This window comes from Heloderma suspectum, chromosome 1, assembly GCF_057233095.1.
Source record: "Heloderma suspectum isolate Gila_16-S chromosome 1, 16-S_ref, whole genome shotgun sequence".
In the NCBI taxonomy this organism is placed as follows: Eukaryota; Metazoa; Chordata; class Lepidosauria; order Squamata; family Helodermatidae; genus Heloderma; species Heloderma suspectum.
In genome coordinates this window covers 282,190,980-282,209,444 of record NC_139458.1, presented here as the reverse complement: position 1 = coordinate 282,209,444, position 18,465 = coordinate 282,190,980, and the positions used below count along the sequence as shown (strand labels likewise).

At 43.6% G+C, this 18,465-nt stretch overlaps 1 protein-coding gene across 1 annotated transcript in view; it reads right to left on the bottom strand.

Annotated features, from left to right (window-relative positions):
* Positions 1-18,465, bottom strand: part of DLGAP2 (DLG associated protein 2) — a 511,080-nt gene that overhangs the window by 277,216 nt on the left and 215,399 nt on the right. The gene's annotated exons all lie outside the window — the stretch shown is intronic.

The window sequence follows — 18,465 nt, the reverse complement described above, 5'->3', positions numbered from 1 at the left end:
CTGTGCACAAATGTGCAAAACTCATTTGATTCATTCCAACAGTCAGCATCTTAGGGAGAAGAGGAAAGGGCAAAACACTGGCAGCCGTTAGTTATAAATCCAATACATTTTAGCGAAAGTCACAACTGAAAGGTAGTGCACCCACTGAAATCAGTGAGACTTTAAAAGTTAGGCATGTCTGTGTCCCATCCCCTTGCTTCTGATGGATCTTAGGGATCTCAGGGTCCCATATGTGCCTGCCCTGACCCTACGATCATCCTCAGAGATCCTTCTGTGGGAGCCCCTGCCAAAGGAAGTGAGGCAGGCGGCTACCAGGAAGACAGCCTTTTCTGCTCTGGCACCCCAGCTGTGGAATGAGCTCCCTAGAGAGGTTTGCCTGGCACCTATGTTGTACTCCTCTTGGTGCCAGGTGAAGACCTTTTTTATTTTCCCAGCATTTTAGCACTCCAGTCTTTTAGCTCTGCTGTTTTAAATCTGTATTTTGAATCTTTGCATTGCTGCTAGGTTTTATTCTGGTTGTACTTTTATACTGTAGATTTAAGCTTTCATATTTTATATTGTTTTATGCTGTACTTTGTGTTGTAATTTTTGTGAACCACCCAGAGAGCTTCGGCTATTGGGCGGTATAGAAGTGGAATGAATGAATGACTGAATAATTCTGATGTGACTTACAGTGTAATCCTATACTCAGAGGTCTGTCCTATTGAGTACAATAGGGTTTACTTCTGAGTAAGTGGGTACAGGTCTGCAGCCTTAGTAATCATTAATACCATTTGCTGGATTGTGCCCTTTGCATTTATTTTGAAGAGAGGCACAGTACGCAAGCCTCCCACAAGTCTTCTACACAGTGGCGTAGCGGTAAATTTTGAAGTGCAGGCGCTCATCACAACAGTCCCCAGAATCACATCCCCAAGGTTCATTCAAAAATTCAGGAAGCTGTGTTGATCCATATCGAAAAACCAGTTATAGCAGTTTTCATCTCCACCAGGAGCAGGTCTTTTATAAAGCTAATGGGTCTTAATTGCCCATTCTAGAACAAGCCACCCTAAAATACTTTGAATTACAATAGGGAACAATATATTATTACTGGGAACATACATTTCCCAGCCACCAGCTACTGTGAGAATGACAGAGAAGCTCAGAAGAAACAGGGGATTCTGAGTAGGGATGGTGGAGAATTCCGCCATGGACTCCAATGAGGCCATATTCTAAAGAATCCCCCCCCCCCCGGAGTCTGTGGCAGAACGGAACACTTACCTCCACCTCCCCACAGAATCCTCTTTGGCCGGATCCTCCGGCTCTGGATTGCCAGCGATACGGCCGCCATGCTGTATCGCTGGCTGAAGGGGCTGACTGCGGATGCAAATGGCATCCAGGACACCATTTGCAGCCGTAAAGGCTTTAGTTTAAGGTAAATGCAGCTGTAAATGGCTGCATTTAGCTTAAACTAAGACCTTTACAGCCGCAAAATGGCATCCTGGATGCCATTTGCGTCCCTACTTTTCATTCACGCGATAGGCTGCACAAATATTTGAATGAAAAGTGTGAATGAAAAGCACGGACGCAAATGGTGTCCAGAACGCCATTTGCAGCCGTAAAGGCCTTAGTTTAAGCTAAATGCAGCCATTTACGGCTGTATTTACCTTAAAATAAGGCCTTTACAGCCACAAATGGTGTCCTGGATGCCATTTGCGTCCGCAGTCAGTCAAGTCCCCTTCAGCCAGCGATACGGCATGGCGGCTGTATCGCTGGTGCTTTAGAGCTGGCCGGTGGCTCAGCGGAATTGCCGGAGAGCGGAGCTGGCCAAAGAGGATTCGGGGGGGGGGGACGGATCGCCTCCCACCCGCAGGCGGATTCCCCATTAACTGGAAAGTAGGGAATCTGCCCATCCCTAATTCTGAGGGTGTGTGTAGGTGTTTGGCAGATGGCATCAGCATCCCTGCTAATAAAGAAGTGTCACCCCTGCCAGCCCTGGCTCCACTACACCACAGCTTCTACACTAAACTGCATTTCATGTCTAGAAGATAAATGTGAAAGAAAGAACCCACTGCAGCTGGATAGCACAAAGTGAATTACTAATTAACTTCTGCTACTGCTGACATAATTAATAGTACCTAGGTTTCCCCACCACTACCACTTTCAGTTTCTGAACTGTTTCAAGATGGCTCTTCTCATAATGCGCTGCCAAGCAACCTTTGCCCAAACCCAATCAACAAAGTACATTGTCAGCAAATCAGTAATAGCTACTGCATACTGGGTTTTTCACCTGAGAATTCCAGGGAAAGGCCCCAGGGACAGCAGAAAAATGTTCGAGCCATATAGGAAAAAATATTCAATGTATATAGTGCTATAGATCTTGAAGGCTTGGTCCCCCCCCCCTTTGCCAAAACACATTTTAACCATCTGAGTGACAGTTTCCAGCATTACGATGTAACCAGTTTCTTCACTCAGCACTTGACTGACAATTTTCACTTTGAGAATATCTGCCATCCTCATCTGTTTCCATTCCTCACACAGTATGTGAAACAGCTCTAGAAGTATATAAGCATGAACTGTGTAGTACAGAGGCTGTGTGGATAGTGTCATTGTGTAGTTCAGTCACTAGCTGGCACTGGACTTTATTGTAGGGATGTCAGAGAATTCCCCCACAAATCTCGGGGAGGCCAAATGCCAGCGCATTTGGCCCCCCAAAATCGGTGGCGGAACGGTCTGCCCCCCCCGCCCCCCTGGGACGGGACTTACCTTGGGCGGATCTTCCTGGTGGCGGTGGCTCCAGCGGCGGTTCAGCGGCGGTTTGGTGGCAGTGGCTGCGGCAGCTGGTCTTCCGACCAGCTGCCGCCACCGCCATTTCCAGTAAAAAAAAAAAAAAAAACGTGATAGGCTACATAAAGGTTTACGTAGCCTATCACGGCTAGATTTTTAAAAAACACTGTGATAGGCTACGTAAATGTTTACGTAGCCTATCACGGTTGATTTAAAAGAGAAAAAAAACGTGTGTACGCAAATGGTGGCGCCCATGGGAGCCGCCATTTGTGTTCCTTATTTTGGCACGTCTTAGTCTACGTAAACATTTACGTAGACTAAGACGGCGAAAATAAGGGGAACGCAAATAGCGTAGCATCTACGCTATTTGCATTTCCCTTATTTTCGCCGTCTTAGTCTACGTAAATGTTTACTTAGACTAAGACGTGCCAAAATAAGGAATGCAAATGGTGGCGCCCATGGGCGCCACCATTTGCGTACGCGCGTGTTTTTTTTTTCTTTTAAATCAGCCGTGATAGGCTACGTAAACATTTACGTAGCCTATCATGGCTGACTGCAGGAACACAAACGGCGGCGGCTATGGCCGCCACCATTTGCGTCCCTGCTAGCCAGCGGCCGGATGTCCGGCCAGTGGCGGAGCTGGCCGGTGGGTCTGCAGAATCCCTGCGGAGCAGAGCCGGCTGGCCAGAATTTCGGGGGGGAGGGACGGAGCGCCTCCCCCACGGCCAGATTTCGGGGGGAGGGATGGAGCACCTCCCCCCCCCCACGAATGTCACCCTTTGAAAAGGTAAGTGACTTTCGTACATCCCTACTTTATTGTATCTGGGTGGAGTCAGGAGTTTCCTGTGCTGTGCTGTTCTTGCTTGAGAGAGACAATAAAGTTCTTGGCTAGCTCTCTGACTGATGTGTCCTCTAAGACTTCCATGATCACAGGGGATGCCGAAATTCAAAATGACAAAACAAAACTTACAAACATTTATACCCTTGCCCAATCCTAGCTGTCCTATTCATCTCCATTTGTGCATTATTTATTTGTTCAGGGGTAGGTGCATTAGTGTGTTGCAGCAAAAGCAATCAAGACTCTTGTGGAACCTTTAAGATGCCACAAGGTTCTTTGTTGTATTTATTCGCTGCCTCTGCTAATCTTTCAGTCTCTTTTGTTTTGAAAGCAACTGTCAGGTTAAATTTACTAGTGGACTTCCAGTACTGCAATGGGACCTTCTCTTCCTCCAGGCCAGCCAAAAATCTGTTCCGGAGGATTTATTAATCCTCCGGAGCAGTTTTTGATAGTGTACTGGAGGGAGGGGACAGAGAGAGAGAGAGAGAGAGAGAGAGAGAGAGAAACTCCCAAGGTTCATTGCGTTTTAGTATGAGGACTGGGCAAACATTTCAAATCCGTTGGACTGACCAGAATTACTATATCACATTCTTTCTCGCCCTCCCCCCCCCCACACACACACACTTGACACCTTCCATAATTTAACTATGCATTGCCAGCAAGGTCGCAAGTCTGAGGGAAATTAGGAACTGGAGGGAGCAGAGAAAAAGATATATAAAAAAGATAAAAGATTTATAAGTACATGTTATAAAAGAGGTTTTTAAAAAAACCTGACTCAGAGTATAAAAAATAGCTACCCTATGCATTCTCTGAAATGTTGATTTTGGTAGCAGTCGAACTCAAACAGCACAGTGAGTATATTTTTGTGAATATGTGTCCAAATATTTATTACTCTTTTACCATTAATGTGAACTCTCAGTATTTCTTCCTATCTCTTTGTAAGGGTAAGCTATTATTTCTGTTTCACAAAAGTGAAAGGTTCCAACTTGCCCAGTAAAAACCCCTGACCAAAGTATAAGATGTAAATGTGCACAATATTAAGCACATGCAATACACAAATGCATAAATAATGGACACACATGCTGCTACTAGGTTCTCTCTTTAGCACTGCTGGACACTGAAAGGACAAAATTTAATGGATACATTTTTTAAAAAATGCATTGTTTCTATAGCACCATCCAATTTCATGATGTTTTACCAAGTAACATCATTCTATTTGCTCAAGGCAGCTTCAACCAATCAATAGAAATCATGAATAAAATGATAATATCTTTTAGAATAATGTTCCACAAGTAAGAATGTCTTCCCTGACGAACAGCTCCTGAACAATTTAACCAGTGTGGGCAGGAGGGGCAGTCTGAGACAGTGGAGAGGAATGGCAATGCAACCACAGACTCTGGTCTAGTTCAGCTGAGATGGTAAACCTATGGGGTATATCGCCTGAGACCGCAGCTGAAGGCTCATCTGAGTGAATCCCCCTCTATACAAAAAGGAAGGAAGGAAGGAAGGAAGGAAGGAAGGAAGGAAGGAAGGAAGGAAAAGAAAGAAAGAAAGAAAGAAAGAAAGAAAGAAAGAAAGAAAGAAAGAAATCCATTCCCATTGAGAACTAGACATCAGCTATACGGTTAGGCTAGAACTCTTCTGCCTGACATCTAGTTTTCAATGTACAGGGTGGGGTTTGAGGTGTTTGGGTGGGATAGAGGGGCATTCACTCAGCTGAGCCCTCACCTACAGTCTCAAGTGGTACTGCTCAGAGTTTACCACCTCACTGAGAGCTAGGCCTGAGTTTTGGGAACCTTTGACCTTTCACCCCAAACGTGCTCCTAAAACATACCATCACCCTAGGAAGACAGAAAGGAAAGTGTCTCCGGATGCTGAGTTGGAGTTATTTTCACATGAGCAGTCAGTAGATCGATCTTCACCCCTCCTGGTCTTCCTTTCCATTTCCATGTATGAAAAAACAGAGGTGTGCTACATATTTCAAAGATTTTCACAATGTGGTGAGCAGATTGCCAGTGCATAATAAAAGCCAGTAATAAAACCAGAGAGAGATTTAAAAAATACAAAAGTTGTATAGCATTACATTCATAATGCCTTACCATGCTTTGGGCTATCTACCTTTTACCAAGAGCAACATATTACTAACAAGAGGGCCTTTTCTGTTGTGGCACCCCAATTGTAGAATGAGCTTCCCAGAGAGGCTTCCCTGGTGCCTATGTTGTGCTCCCAGGCATTTTAGGCTAAAACTTGGCAACTTCTGAGATTACTATGCCCTGCTGGGCCGAAGCCAGCAGGGCGGGAGAAGTGGTGGAGATGACCTTTGCCTCCCCATTTTCTGTCTTTGGAGATTTTCACTAGTCAGGCTTTTCAGTGTTTCTACTGAGGGCACTTCAGAGAGGGAGGGAAGGGGGCTAGAGCAGGCTCAAGATAAACCATATCCTGGCCTGTCCAGTCTCCTCCTCTCCCTGCCCACCAGAATGCCCACTTTTCCTCCTCTCTAAGGTTGATTTTCCAACCTTGAAGAGGCAGCCGGCATGGTTCTCTCCATGCCAGCTGCAAGGGGGCGGGGGTGGGGGGCAGACCTCTGACTCCCCCTTCCGAGGTTGGAGTGCTGCCTTCAACCTTGGAAGGCATTTTCTGAACCATCCTATGGTCCCTGGGATGCTCGTCCAGAGACCATAGGATTGTTCTCTCTGTCTTTCTGCTGTTTTAAATCTGTTACTGTATTTTAAATCTTTGCATTGCTCCTAGGTTTCATTTTATACTGTAGTTTTAAACTTTTATATTGTATTTTATGGCTTTGTTTTGAACTGCCCAGAGAGCGTTGGCTATTGGGTGGTATAGAAATGTAATAAATAAATACATAAATGTAGCCTTTATATAGTTATCCAGTATTAAATGTACAGTGGTCACACAGTATCCCTCCATAAGTGGTTTACGGTTTTAATTTCTAACAAGATTGTTCAGAACAATGGAAGAAGAAACCGAACAAACAATAAACAAATACGAGTATACAAAAGGTACTCATTCTTTGACTTGAGATTTGATATCCTTTAAGCTACACATTTGTGCACTGTCAGAACATCAGTGTAATATATGACTTAGGTTCACCTCTAAAATCACATCCCAAGTTCCTGCCTCAGCTGTCAAAATATCTACTGTGATGTTTCAAATGGTCCTTGGTCTGGATGATCCTGAATGCTTTAGATAAATCAGTTATTCCAACACAGACTGGTCCATCCCTTCTCACCACGTTTCTTAGGAAAAATTCTTCATGCCTTAATTGGCTTTTCAGCCATCTTGAACATAGAAAATAGGTGACAAAACGTGGATGCAATATTTCAAATAGGACGTCGGTGCCACACAAAGCCGTAAAAGTACTTTGCAAACCTACATCTAATACATGAAAGCTATGAAAAAAAAACCCAAATTATTTTATAGAAGGAATGTAGATAGCTCCATGCTCCATTGAACAGTTCCCTGACTGGGCAGGTGCATTTAGCATAGAAAAGTAATTTATAGTAATGCCTGAAGATTTTTTAAAAAGAGTATTAGAGTGCTACTACTTGTTGATTACATTGGATTTAGAATTTAATCACAGCAGGTAGGAATAGCCCAAATCCTACATTGATTTTAAATGCTACATCACATCTGTGCAGCATGCGTTTTATGATTTTTACATCTTTAAAGCAGGATAAACTTTAAGCTCCTGCTTCCGTACTCTTATTTTGCTTGCAGCACTCCGCTTATTCTTTGAGATACTGTCTGAATATGTGTTTCTATATTCCATTTTGTTTTCTTTGGAATTAGTATCTCATTGTCAGTTGATTGCTTTTGTGCTAATAAATTTTATATGGAAAACAATGAAAAATATTATAATTTTCTCTCTCCAGAGGATTAGATAAGAAGCAATCTTATTACTAATTAGCTGCACTTAAGAGAAATATTTATTATAGGGCTGGTTAAGCATTCATGGTACAAAAATGTCTTTGCTCCGAGTATGTTCCTGCTTCTCTACTAAATAATTGCAGGCACTGTAGTACCAGTGCAATACCAGTGCAAAATTGGCTTTTGGTCCTGGGAATAGGTGATACTCAGACTGCTTTGTCTAGCGTATTTTCATTGGCTTCAAAGTGAATGTTTCATGAATTGCTTCCTAAGGAAGACATGTGGAAGCACCACCCTTACTCTGCAAGTTTTGGCTCTTGCTGGTAATGCCTGATGCAGCACGATCCTACAAGTCTTGCAGTCCTGGGGAGCGAAGAGAAAGAGCCAGAGCGGCAGCCAATATCCCACATTAACCTAGCCACCCCGTCAGTTCAAGCCGTCTTTTTAAAGAAGCTGTCCATAGAAAGAAGAAGCTCTAACGAAGCTCTAAAAGAAGCTCTAAAGAAGCTCTAGCAGCAGTCACTACCAGGCAGGAAATACAACATAAAAGCAACTTCAGGGGAAACTGCCTAATGCCAAAGGAACAGTGGTGCTCCTCCTCCCTTTCTAAGACAGTGTGGATAGTAAACCAGCTGGTCCCCAAGTCTCTCCAGAGAGCCAGTGTGGTGTAGTGGTGAGAGTGACGGACTGGGAGCCGGGAGAGCTGGGTTCTAGTCCCCACTCGGCCATGGAAGCTCACTGGGTGACTTTGGGCCAGTCACAGACTCTCAGCCCAACCCACCTCACAGGGTTGTTGTTGTGAGGATAAAATGGAGAGGAGGAGGATAATGTAAGAAGCCTTGGGTTCCTTGCAAGAGGAAAAAAGGCGGGGTATAAATGCAATCAATCAATCAATCTCCTGCCCTTCCAACAACGATCCCAGCACTGACAGATGGGAGCTTGGTTCACTCCTTGCAAAGCAAAATAAGCAAAGGACTGCCATCCGTGAGTGGGACAACGCCTCACAGAGCACTCTCCTGTGTGCTGTTGTACCACACCCACTGAAATAAACTGTCCCCTGAAGGGCTGTCCTCTTCTGTGCGACCCCGCCTCTCCTTAAGATCTGCAAGGAAGGATATTCTCTATGTCCTCATTGTGGTGGAAGCACAGTTGGTTGAGATGTGGGAGAGGGCCTTTGTGGGATGTGGCCCTGCCCAGCCTGTGGAACCCCGTGTCTTGGGGGATTAATTTGGGCCCCTTCACTCTTGATCATTTATTGAAGCAATTTTGTTCTGGCAGGCTTTCAGCCTGTGAGGTTATTTTAATGTAGTTTTAGTCAATGAGAAGAGCAATTTCACCTGCCCCTGGAGAGAGCTCTGATGTCTGAGCCTCTGAGACATTCAAAGCCATCCTGTCATAAGGCTGGCAAGGTGGGAGGCAGGCATTTGCCCCTTCCACGGACACACACCCCTTCATTTCTGCGTGGATTAAAAAAAAGATTTCCTCCCATTGTGAGCAAAAGAATGGAAATTATTTGTGCCTGCTCCAAGGTTGGTGTCAATTTCCCCCTGGGTTGGGGGCATGTCCAGGGACTGGGAAGACTCCCCGCTTTCCACTTACACTACACACCCCTCATCCACCCATTTTTTTCCTCTCCCAACATCAGAGCTCTGACTTGGGTAAGGTAAGGGCTGTGGATGTTTCCACGGGGCTGTGAGAGGGGATCCAAACAATCCTATGGCCCCTGGGATGCCCTCTCAGCCATCCTAGGACTGCAGCCTCAGTTGTGTTAGATTCTTTTCTCTGCTGCATGGGTCTCTATTTGTTTTAGTCCCTCGTTGTTTTAGTTTTATTGCTATTATGAATTGTATCCTTAATTGTCATGTTACAAGCTGCCCTGTATATTGCAGTTGCAATCGGAAGGTGGGATATGAAAACTAGCTTAATATAATATGAATAAATAAATAAAATAAATTGAAGTTGCACTTTGTGTTCAGTGAACTGTTCTCTCATTTCTACACATACGGCTTTTTGCTCGAAGTTCAATGTTAATTCTTAATTAATCAGCATTTTAATTAAAAACACAAAAGGGTTTGTTCAAATCCCATGTAAGATTTAGGGCTGATCAGGAGTCTAAAAATGTCATTGAGCATGGAATTTATCTCCTAGGCAACTCAGATATGACTACTGTGGGAATGCATCCCAAATAAGAGAAATGCAGTTTAAAAAGATCTTAAATGACACTCAGCAACTGCTTCCAGTTTCTAATCTTACAAAATTCTTAAGTAAAGGTTGGGTTCCACATTTATACTTATGCCATCCTAGGACAAAAGTAATAACCTATGCTGTGGTTTGCAGGAGAAGAAAGCATCAGTTTGTTTTATTTTATTTTTTGTGGGAGGAGGGGCATTTTCAATCTCTGATGACCGTTTTAAGAAATAACAAAGAAAAAAAATCCCCCTGGTTTGCAGAGTAAAGAACTTGCATGCAGGGGTGTCATTGGCAGAGGGCCCACCTGGGCACAGGCCTCGGATCTTTTTTGAGCTGTGCCCCGGATCGTTTAAACTGTCCTAATTGTCATTTTTTACATTTTCCCATTGACTTGCATTGGAAAATAGAAATGGCCATACCCTTTTTAGTTTGTATGATAAATAAATGAAATTTGGAGAACTGGTAGCCCCCATGGAGCTGATTGAACCTGCCAAATTTCAGGCAGTTAGGCCCAGTGGCTTTTGTGCTAGTCACAGGTAAAATGTGCTTTTTTCAGTAAAATCTGTCCAAGCAAAGAGCTAATTGAATTTGGGGACCTGGCAGCCTCTTTGGAGCTGACTGAACATGCCAAATACAGTTCTGAACTGTATTTGACTTTATACAAACTGACAAGAGAGTTGGTTTTTCTCCTTCTCACTCAAGCCTTTGAGAAAAGTGGGCTCACATAGTTGCAGAGAAACAAATCTGGGGCTGTTTTGTTTGTCAGTTGCCATTATCCAGCAATAGGAAGGGCTGTAGCTCAGTGGGGGAGCACACGCTTGGCATGCAGAAGGTCCCAGGTTCAATCCCCAGCATCTCCAGGTGGGGCTAGGAAAGAATCCTGCCTGAAACTCTGGAGAGCTGCTGCTGCCAGTCAGTGTCAACAATACTGGGCTAGATGGACCCAGGGCCTGACTCAATATAGGGCAGTTTCCTATGTTCCTATGAACAGAAAGCTTTAATTAAAATAGGAGTTTTTGGTGTGATTTTTAAGTGGAGGGGAGATAAATACTGCTCATTTATACAATCCTGTGTATGCCTACTCAGAAGCCCCATTATGTTTAGTGAGGCTTACCCTGAAGAAAGTGTGCATAGGTTTCCAGCATAAGATACTTTTGCAGGGAGGTTTGCACCTTGATGTTCTGTCATGTTTACTCAAAAATAAGTCCTGAGTTGTGAGTATGGTACTGCAGGCTTAATGCCCACCCAGTTCCGGCTAATGGTTGACTATCCTTTCAGCTCAGTCTTACGCATGTTTTGTCATTTGTGGGTGGTGGTGGTGGTTTTGCATGAACTCTAGCTTCAGTGGTGAGGGAAAGGCACTTAGTTCATGCTCAGGTTTTCTCCATAACTTAGCCCTAGATTTTAAAACAGACTCATTGAGTTTTGAAAATAGACTCATTGGCTGAATCCTGGTGAAGTCTTGGCACAAATGAAGTTATGGGGAGGAAGATACAATGAGAGCTTGTGCATAACAAGGAGGAGGTAGAGGAGAGTTGCACAAAATAAGACATTTGTTTTGATGAAGGGTTGCTGGAGGATGGTAGGATGAGGAGGGATGGTTGCATGGAGGGGAATAGAATTGTTGGGGGAGAATGTAAGTGCTCAGTGGTGAAAGAAAAGCATTCTGCATATGCTCAGAGGCACTCTCTATTTAAGAACATAAGAAGAGCCATGCTGCATCAGACCAAGGTCCATCTAGTCCAGCATTCTGTTCACACAGTGGCCAACCAGATGCCCATGGGAAACCCACAAGCAGGACATGAGTACAATAGCACCTTCCCACCCATGTTCCTCTGCTGCTAACATAGGTGAAATGTAAATAAATTCTAGTCATTCTAAATTTGCAGGCATGTCTATCTTTCAGAAACTTTGCAGGCTTCTTGCCTGAGGGACACCTCTATTAACCTGTGCATTTTCATACAAATCTACCCAAAAACTATTGGGGAGGGGGTGAATGGAAGGGAAAGCAAATCACTCCCTCCTCCAAATTGGAGAACTCCCCTTCCTCATGAACTGCTGCACCTATCCTTCTGAAACTTTGCTGGTTTCTTACTTAGGGATACCTCTAGGGTGTCTGTAATTTTCAGAACAATGGTCCACAAGGAACATATAGAGAGAAATATGTCCGCTTTTGGAGACCTCAAATGTCAAGGTCATCCTTGCACAAAACCCCTTTGGCTATCATTCTGAAATTTGGCAGACATGATCTCCTCTGATGGGGCAATGAATCCTAATTTTGTTATCCAGTTCTTCTAAGTAATGAAAATATTATTGGCAGTTCCCTTTAAAAGAAAATCAAAATATGAACCCTGCGCCTATTTTTCTGACATTGGGCAGGTGTAATCCCCTTCTAGGGGGCTACTATGCCTGAAATTACCATCCAGTTCTGACCAAGAGAACAAGTTACAGTTTTTTCTAATTTCCCATGGTAGTCAACAGAAAGCATAAAGACTCATTTTTCCAAACTTTGACTCAGGTTTGGTGTTGAGCTGAAGTGGTCTGACTACAAACTGTCCTGAGCAGAAGTAGGATGTTTTCCAAAATGCTGAATCAGGGTCTGAGTTGAAGTGGGTTGCGGGTGGGGGTCAGTGCACACTTCTTATGTATGTATGTAATCTATGCACACACGTAAGCACACCACATGTACACCATACACACACACACACACACACACACATCAGAGGTCCGCTTAGACTTGGTGATAGATAGATGTGCAAATCTGTGTTATGGGCCTGTGCCCCAGATCTTTTAAGAACCTAGCAATGCCGTTGCTTGCATGGATTGTGATGGTTTGGCAGGTACATTGTTGTTTTGTTTTTTACTATAAACTCAAATTGTCATTTGCTACATCAGTTGATAAAAGATACTAATTCTGATTTCAGCAGGAGTGAAACAGATTTCAGCTGCTGGTGGTGGAAGGGTGTGAGATCTACTTCAAATCCCCAGCACCAACTCTCCCGAATTTGTTACAAAGACCCAATCTTTTTAAAAAAAACTACTAAAAGGAAAAGTTTTACAAAATCCTATTCTTTTGATAAAATGTGGTTAGAGCGCAATCTCAAAATGTTCTTAAAAATTGAAAATTCAACGTTTTAAAGGCCCCCCAAAGGCAGTGCTATTTGGGTGGGAGGTAGAGAAAATTGTAGGTTGTATCCAGTGGTGGCATGGCCTTAGGTGCTTCTGCTCAAACAATTCATGGGACTCAATTTTTGCCAGTCCCCCCATGTATTAAAGCCCTCTGCGCAGTCATGCTGTGCTATATCCTGCCCCCTATTTTCAGATTTTTTTTTCTCTTCCTGTGAAAGAGGCATGTTTTTTTCTGCCTCTTTCACAGGGAGGGGGAGAATTTCAAAGAATTTTCTCATTGGCGAGGGAGACAGGATTTCCACATACCTTTTAAAGTTTGGGTGGTGGCTGAATGATCTTGTATGTATTTTTTTTGTTTACTTGAAAAATGCCCCCAGCACAGGACTCATTACAGACAGGCTTCTCCAGCCTAGCACAGGGATGCTAAAGAAATCTATTGTGGCCTCAAATAAGGCCAGATTCCCAAGAATCTGACCTGCAGGGTCTGCAGCAGATTGGCTTCCCTTACCTCCATGCCTGCTGGCCTCCACACAGGATAGCTTCCAGGTTTTAAAAAGAGAAGGTCCGTGAATGGAGGCTGCCATTAGCAGACCATGGAAAAATCACAGCCATAAATTGCACATTTTACGCCATTTGTGGCCATAAAGCACTTACATCTACGTAAATTGCAGTGCTTTTATGGTTGCAATTTACGTAGATGTAATTGCTTTATGGCCGCAGATGGCATAAAATACGCGATTTACAGACTGATTTCCCCAATGTCTGCGAATGGCAGACTACCTTGCCTTTTTAAAACTGGAAAGGTACCCCACAAAATCTGCATGCGCGCGTGTGCAGGGCTCTGGGGAAATCTGATGAGCTCAGGTGGGCCAGATTTCCCTGTGGCAGACCGCTCCCATCCCCTGCATGGACTGGATTTGGGGGCCGGGTTGCCCATCCCTAGCCCAGCAGCACTTCTTGAACTCCCATTAGACTATGTGGCGTCACCCTCTCCTATAGGCATTCAGGAAGACTCCCGGCCTGCCTGCAGAAGCTTCTTTGCAAAGAGTCCTGGGCTCTTGAAAACAAGAACAAATGGGACTTTTGGAGCTCTATAAAAACTCTTACCTTGCATGCTCTGCACTGTTGCAAGGAAAAACAGAGTTATTCTAAGGCTCTAAAAGCCCCATTAGTTCTTGTTTGCAGCAGCCCAGAACTCTTCTCAAAGATGTTTCTGCAGCCCAGGAGTGCTTCCTGAAAGCCAATAAGAGAGGGTGAGGTCACGGGGTCTCATGGGAGTTTAGAATGAGTTGCTGGTCTGGAGAAGCTTCTCTATAAAGAGTCCTGGGCTGCTCAAAGTGCAGGGGGTGTTTCTAAATTTTAAAGAAAAAGAAAAATAGAAAACTCCTCAGCCACCGCCAGCCCTTAAAAAGGTCAGCAGAAATCCTGTCCTCCTTCCCCAGCTATTCAAATTTCTCACCTCACAAGCCTCTTTTGCCAGAGTTTTCATTTCACCCCCACACAATGCTGAAAATAGAAGAATTGAAATAACCAGCACAGCACTACTGCATACTCTACAATATCCCATGGTGCTACAGACGATCTCCTAACCCTCAGGAGCAGCTTTAGGGTGCAAGGGACTTAAGTGGATAGGATGGAATGGTGAAAGTTGGGTGCCCACCTTATGTGAGTAGAAGTGATTTCTGTTAAGGCAAAAGTACCATTAGATACAATCCAGTGTCACTACAGAAGGGCCTTTAAGAGAACTATTCCATGTAAGGTCACTTGCACTCTGGCTTTTACAGGTGAGCTCATTGGTACAACATGCAAAGTTCTGACCAAGGTAACATTTGTTCTGATCCAGCTTTATTCTCTGGACTTCAGAACTGATTATTGTGTGTTTTAGAATCCAGTGCTTTGACTCTTGTCCTGTTTGACAATTTCCAAACCAGTTTTGCTCCTAACCTTAAGGGATTGCCTCACCCTTTATGTCCCTTCCTGGTCTTTGTGGTTCTCAAGAGGAGTACTCCTGATGGTGCTGCATGCTCCTGAAGTTTGCCTCAGGAGTACCTCTAATAGAGCACCTGCCCTCTGGAACACACTTCCCATTGGCATTAGGCAGGCATCTCCAGTCTCAATCTTTAGATGTTTGCTCAAAACCAACCACTTCTCACAGGCTTTGCCTGAAAGTTGACCCAGCCAATATGGTTATACACTTCCGGTCGGAATTCAAGCTGCTGGTGTTTACATTTAAAGCCCTAAGTGGCTTGGGATCTTGATATTTGAGGGAGCACCTCTGCCTATATATGCCTGCCCAAGGATTGAGATCTGTTAGAGGGGCCCTCCTCTGCGTCCCACCACTGCAAGACATACACTATGGTGGGATGTGGGAGAGGACTGTGGCACCCAGTTGTGGAATGCCCTCCACTTGGAAGCCCGATCAGCACAGATGCTGGTTTCATTTTGGAGCCAAGTTAAAACATGGCTCTTCACCAAAGCCTTTGAGGGTTAATTGAATTCCCTAAAGTTGCACACTGTTTTAACTGTTTTATTGTTTTAGATTTGTTAATTGGTATTAGCTTGTTTAGTGGCTTAATATGTTTGTACCTGTTTAAATTATTTATTGTTTTATACTGTTAAAATTGATTTTATTTATATGCTACCCTGAGATCTTAATGATACAGGGTGGGATACAAAAGTTTGAAATAAATATATAAATATTGACTAGCAATTATTTTACTGTGTTTTTATTGCTATAGTTTATGTTTTTATAATTTCTTTAAACTGCTTTGATTACCCACTGGAAACTGGTACATAAATCTATGTAATAAATGAATAAAAAAAAAACCTGATGCCAGAATATCTCCAGTCTCTATAAACCACATTAGCTTATGGTTACAGTTGAATGTTTATTGCTACCAGTAGTGAGGCCGTACCAAGGAAAAGGTCTCAGAATAATGCTCTCAGACATGGAAAGCAGAATGCCTAGAAACATGGTAGGTAGGAATGGTCATTTTCCAGGAATGTCAAAGGCCTATAGAAAGTCAGGGTAGCTATAAGAGGCAGATTAGCTATTGACACTAGATAGTATGCAGCACATATGGTTGCTAATGATATCAGCAGCAATGCTTTTCTTGCTCATTTCTCCCCTGTAATATATAGTCCAAAATGCGTGACATGCCATCATCACGTTATAAGTTTCCCCCACTCAGCTTAATTGACTGATACGTGTGGGGGTGAGAAACTTGTAACATGATGATGTTACATCCAAGTTTACACTAATAGATATAGTGACAGGGAGAAGACTTGGAGATACCAGCCGTGCTCTAGTTCCAGACTTTGAATTTCTGCAGCTGGATGGTTCTCTTGGTCAGCAAGAAACCATGAGTTCTCCACTCCAGAAAATTATCTGTCTGGAGATCAAGGATACCAATGGGAAAAGGCTGTGGAGCTAAATAAGAATTTGTTCATTGTTTCTGTTGGTAGATCATACTATATCGTGAGCAAAATTACCTTGGTTTATTGCATGTTACAGATGCAAATATTCATTAGCTTGATTTAATGTTTTACCACCTGTGCTTTTAAAGGGAAGATATTGAAAGGCCCCATACTATGAATGTACATGCCCCTGTGAGGGAGAGGAAGTGGAAACTGTTGGGCATGTTTTATTATGTTGTTCTTTTTATCAAGACTTTTGCTGTGCTTTTATTACACCTATTTAAAAAAAAAAATGCCAGGCAGATCAAATAAATGTTATCTTTCTGTTCTTCTTTCTGATCAGGATTCTCAGATTACAGATAAGATGGCCAGGCTTTGTGCAGCTGCTAGTCCTTGCGCAAACTTTTAGAAAAACACTACTATTCCACCAGGCTGATACTCTGGGGTCATGTTGTTGTTGTTGTTATTATTTCATTTCTGTATAATTACGTACTTCGTAAGTATTGTGCATGTACATGTCAGATACTGATCTAGGATTGTAATAACATTTATCTATCAACCCATGTCTAAGGCCCCAGGCCTGAACCAAGCTATTAGTAGGGATGGGCAGATTCCCTGCCTTCCGGTCCATGGAGAATCCGCCCGCGGGGGGGAGGCGATCTGTTCCACTCCCCGGAATCCTCTTCGGCCGGCTCTGCTTCACGGCGATTCCATGAAGCTGCCAGCCAGCTCCGAAGCACCAGTGATACGGCCGCCATGCCATATCGCTGGCTGAAGGGGACTGGATTTGACTGACTGCGGACGCAAATGGCATCCTGGACGCCATTTGCAGCCGTGTTTTTCATTCTTGCGATAGGCTATGCAAATATTTGCGTAGCCTATCACGTGAATGAAAAGCACGGATGCAAATGGCGTCCAGGATGCCATTTGCGTCTGTAAAGGTCTTAGTTCAAGCTAAATGCAGCCATTTACAGCTGCATTTACCTTAAACTAAGGCCTTTACAGCCGCAAATGGCATCTTGGATGCCATTTGCGTCCGCAGTCAGTCCCGTTCAGCCAGCGATATGGCATGGCGGCCATATCACTGGCAATTCGGAGCTGGAGGAGCCAGCCAAAGAGGATTCCGAGGGGAGGTGGAGGTAAGTGTTCTGTTCCGCCACGGACTCCAGGGGCCTCATTGGAGTCCGTGGTGGAATTCTCTGCCATCCCTAGCTATTAGTGGTTTTAGAGTGGCTTAGATCCATAATGCTCTCTGCCTTTGGATCAAGGCTGCTGTTTTCCCTTAACTGGCCTCCTGATGTAGCCAGATGAGTCAAAAGGGTGAGAAGCAGCTCCAAGAACATTCCTCGCTAATGAGGAGAATGTCTTATCACTGATGAGCCTGAGAAGCAGAGTTTGTTTACCTTAAAGCTGCAGGTGGCTATGCTTGAGAACCAAGTGCTGTTAGTTTATGCTGAGAATGAACGCTAGGGGTGCATGCTGCTGAAACGCTGCTTATAGCTAACCTGTAGAGTATAAGACCCATTGTACGCAGTGTCTCGGGGTTCAGAGAAGCTGTCTCATCCAATCATTGGGTATGCCTGTGTGCTGACAGTTACTCAATAAAGTCTCCTTGTAAGCATACTGTTGAGTCTGGTTTATCACTATCTTGGCACTTCTAACCTAAGAGTTCAATGCCATGGCCAGGGCAATACACTGTGGGAAAGGGCTGTGGAGCTAAGTAAGAATTTGTTAACTGTTTCTCTTTTTGGATCATATTATGAGCAAAATTACCTTGGTTTGTTGCATGTTACATTTGCAAATATCCATCAATTTTTTTTATCAGATAGGGACAACAAATAAAACAAAATGCTGGTATGTAGTTGTTGAAAATCCCATGATTTAAGACATGATCACATATGTTTTTTAATTGTCACTTCTAACAATGAATGAAGGTATTGTTTTCATCATAATTATATTTTGTTTAGAAACAGAGTTAAGGTCACCTCTTATTCTGCATTCTCAGAAAAAATAATGTGTCAAAACTACAGTGGTGGGAGGGAACAATATAAGAAGCCGATTGTGCTTATAATCTGGGTTCATGCCATGTTCTTTCTTTTTCCCATGTGAGTATTATGTAATTAATAAAGAGCAGAGTTTGGGTAATTCTGAAAACAACAAATGTTTAATGCGAAGGCACATGAGGTTAGATGGCAGGAAAATAGTGAAAATATGGCAAAAACCCATCTGAAAATTATGAA